The sequence below is a fragment of the Galeopterus variegatus genome, unplaced genomic scaffold (assembly GCF_000696425.1).
Source record: "Galeopterus variegatus unplaced genomic scaffold, G_variegatus-3.0.2 Scaffold9831, whole genome shotgun sequence".
Lineage (NCBI taxonomy): Eukaryota > Metazoa > Chordata > Mammalia > Dermoptera > Cynocephalidae > Galeopterus > Galeopterus variegatus.
Genome location: NW_007735942.1, coordinates 88,650 through 92,163, shown reverse-complemented (window position 1 = coordinate 92,163; position 3,514 = coordinate 88,650). Strand labels below are relative to the sequence as shown.

General features: G+C 45.5%; 1 protein-coding gene across 1 annotated transcript in view; it reads right to left on the bottom strand.

Annotated features, from left to right (window-relative positions):
• Window positions 1–3,514, bottom strand: part of NINL (ninein-like) — a 91,371-nt gene that overhangs the window by 12,210 nt on the left and 75,647 nt on the right. The gene's annotated exons all lie outside the window — the stretch shown is intronic.

Sequence of the window (3,514 nt, the reverse complement as noted above, 5' to 3'; positions counted from 1 at the left end):
TTTTTCAAATGAGCAGCTCAATTCAGATCATTCCAGTGGCTCTCAACCGGGGGACATTTGGCAATAACTCAAGACACTTTTGGTGGTACAGTTGGGGGAGGGGGAAGCTACTGGCGTCCAGCGGGTGGAGGTGCCTGACACCCCACAACGCAGAGGATGATCACCCCCCCAAACCAGCAGAGCCAGGATGATTAGCTCTGCTCTGTTCCCTGAGGGACATGAGAGGCAGGGGGCCACGCAGATGTGGGCATGTGCCATGACTGTCCCAACCACTGTCCTGAAGAACTTTCACATTTCTCTCATTTCCTCCATGGTTATTTCTAAAATACTTTAAGCAGTTTTAAGGAGAAAACAACCAAATTAAATGAGGTACAGGAATCTCTTCAAAATCTCCTCTGATCTTTGTCATTGAACCTACAGACATAGCTTTCATCCAGGTGAAGAAGTCCATTAAATTGTTTATTTTGCTTTCTCCTGATAGCCACTGCCCAGTAGACAGTGGCTGCTCATCAAATGTTTACTGGGTGCACGAGCGGAGGCACAAACGGCAGCTGGACAGCAGGACCTATGACCTTCCACCAGAGAAATTCCAGTTATTTTCAATTATTTATCATGGATATTGTCACGTAAACCCCATGTTTGCTTCCTTGCTTTTCCCCGTGGCAGGCAGTTGGGAGGCGTCCTCTGAGCCACCCTCAGCACCACCGGAGACACACTGACTCTCTCCCCAGAATTATGCTAACACCAGTTTAATTTTGTTTTTGCGGGTTTAATAAGCACGGGAAGGAACACTCAGGTTGTTTGCATTTGGATTAGTTCAAGGTTAGCGAGGCTACACATTTTTCCCGTGATGATTCCTTCTCTGCATATCAATCCGTGCCTCATCCCTCCCCAGAACCTCAGGGCTGAGGGTGAAGAGCTTTCCACCACATCATAAGCTCATGTTACATCGGGAACACATCTCTCATATTAAACCTTATGGTGAAAACTAAAATTAATTTCCAGTGTTGATACACACTCACCTTGTCCACTGAGGACAGCCCTGATCTCATTAGTAAAAATGGAGTCTTCCCTCATCCCCTGGGATAAATGAACGAGAGACGGTCCCTAACTTATGATTCGACTTACAGTTTTCAACTTTACGATAGTGTGGAAGCTATACCCATTCAGTAGAAACCATATGGCGAATTTGGAGCTTTGCCGGGCTAGCATTGTGTGGTGTGACACTCTCAAGCGATGCTGGGCAGTGGCTGCAGCTCCCAGGCAGCCGCGGGGTCACTGACAAACGACCAGTGCTCCACAGCGCAGGCCAGGCTGGGTGCTGAGTTCGGTAGGTCAGGTGGATTAAGTGCATTTTGACTTACAATATTTTCAAACTACAATGGGTGTATGGGGATGTAACCTCATCATAAGTTGAGGAGCATTTGTAGTTGTTTTTCTTCTTCTGTTCATCTTTAGTATTTAAACTCTTGGTTTGGAAATAACTTCAAACTTACAGAACCGATGCAGGAATAGAACATTGCAAGGAAAATCCATATCTCCTTCAGCGAGACTCACCAACAGCATCTTCTCCATCTGCTTTGCCAGCGCACTCTGTGTGTAAACATGAACATGTACACACACACACACACACATACACATACACACACACACACACACACAGTAGGCCTTTTTCTCCACCACAGCCCTGCAGTGTGTGTTTCCTAAGAACAGGAGTGCTCTCCTGCGTAGCTGGCCTGTGTGATCTCAACTAGCCCAGTGATGTCTTTATACCACCCCTTCCCCAGCAGAGGACCAGGTGGTGCCTTTATCTGTCATGCTGTTTTAGCCTCCTTGAATTTGGAATCTTCTCATAGCCGTGTTTGTCTTTTATGATGTTGAGTTTTTTCTTTTCTTTTCTTTTTCTTTCTTTTTTTTTTTTTTTTAACAAATACAGTCCTCCCCCTACCCCTATTTTAATAGTTCATTTAGGGTTTGTCTGATGCTTCCTTGTGACTCCGTGAGGTGCTCCTGGCCAGACATGGGATGCTGTATCTCCTCAGGTCACTGCATCAGGAAGTACAGAAGCCACCTGCCTCTGGTGAGGTTCATGCTGATCACCTCTTTTATTTCTAACTTGCATTACCTGGCTTCTATTGCAGAAGCCAATTTGAGATGTTAGCAGCCACCTCCTAGACGCATTTAAAAAACAATATATGACTCACACATGTATATGCTGAATTGATCTAGGCTTCAGGCCTATTTCTGATTTATAAGACAACAAGTGACACAGGACAAGACTGAACTACACTCTCAGGAAACAGCTGGACAGATCCAGAATGGGGATGGCTTGTGAGACAACCACCTGGCCTCTCCCAAAGCCAGTGTCAGGCCGGCTGGTTAGCTTAGTGGGTGAAGCATGGTGCTGATAACACCAAGGTCAAAGGTTTGGATCCCTGGACTAGCCAGCTGCCAAGCAAAACAAAACAAAAATGAAAAACCAGTGTCATAGGGAAAAGCAGGTATTGCAGATCAAAAGGACTAACAACACACTACAGCAGGCTGTGTTTTCCAAAAAAGTCCCCAGCATCACGTTCCACCCCACATTCTCTTGTGCAATGTGACCTGTCAGAGGAACCCTCCCTGTGGCTCCCAGGGGACTCAGGGGGAGTGATGCGGAGCAGCTTCCGAGGCAGGCTCAGAAGCGGTGAGCATTCCGCCTGGTCCTCCTGGAACACTTGCTCCCTGACACCCCTCTCATCACACACCCTCCAGGAGCCCAGCCCCACAAAGAAGACAGGTCCCAAGAGGTCTCATGCAGAAGGACTCCCAGATGATTCCAGCCATGGCTATTCAGGTCACCCCGGCTGTCTAGTCTTCCCAGACAAGGCCTGAGATCGCAGAGCAGGGTCGGGCCATCAGAGCTGCAGCTGTCTGAACCCCTGACCCCAGGCTCCATGAGCAATCAAGTGGTTGGTTTATGCCAGTAAACTGATATGATGATTAAATATAATAGAACAGAACTGATAGTTAAATATACTGCATCAACCTCACCTGGATTCTAGTGCCAAAAAATTTACTATGTAAGACATTTTTTAATAACGAGAAACGTAAACATGGTCTAGATATTGGATGATACTGGGTAATTACTGCTAAGTTTCTTCAGTAAGATAGCAGTACTGTGGATAGGTAAAAGATGCGCTTATTTTTAGGAAAATACATGCTGAAATATTTAGGAATTGTATATCATGATATCTGTAACTTACTTTCAAATGATTCAGAAAACACACACACAAGAAATGAAGGAACAGACTCAAACAGAACTAAAGTACATATGGCAATGTTAATAATCGCCCAATTAAAGTTGTGGTATGTGGATGATCACTGTATATTATCTCAACTTTTCTGTGTTTAAAGTTTTTCATAATAAAATATGGGGGAGAAGGAACAAATGGATACCTACAGTCCACTCATAAATGTCACAGAGATAAGTGGGAAGGGGAAGAGGAAGGGTGGGGCAGCTACTCTGGGCCCA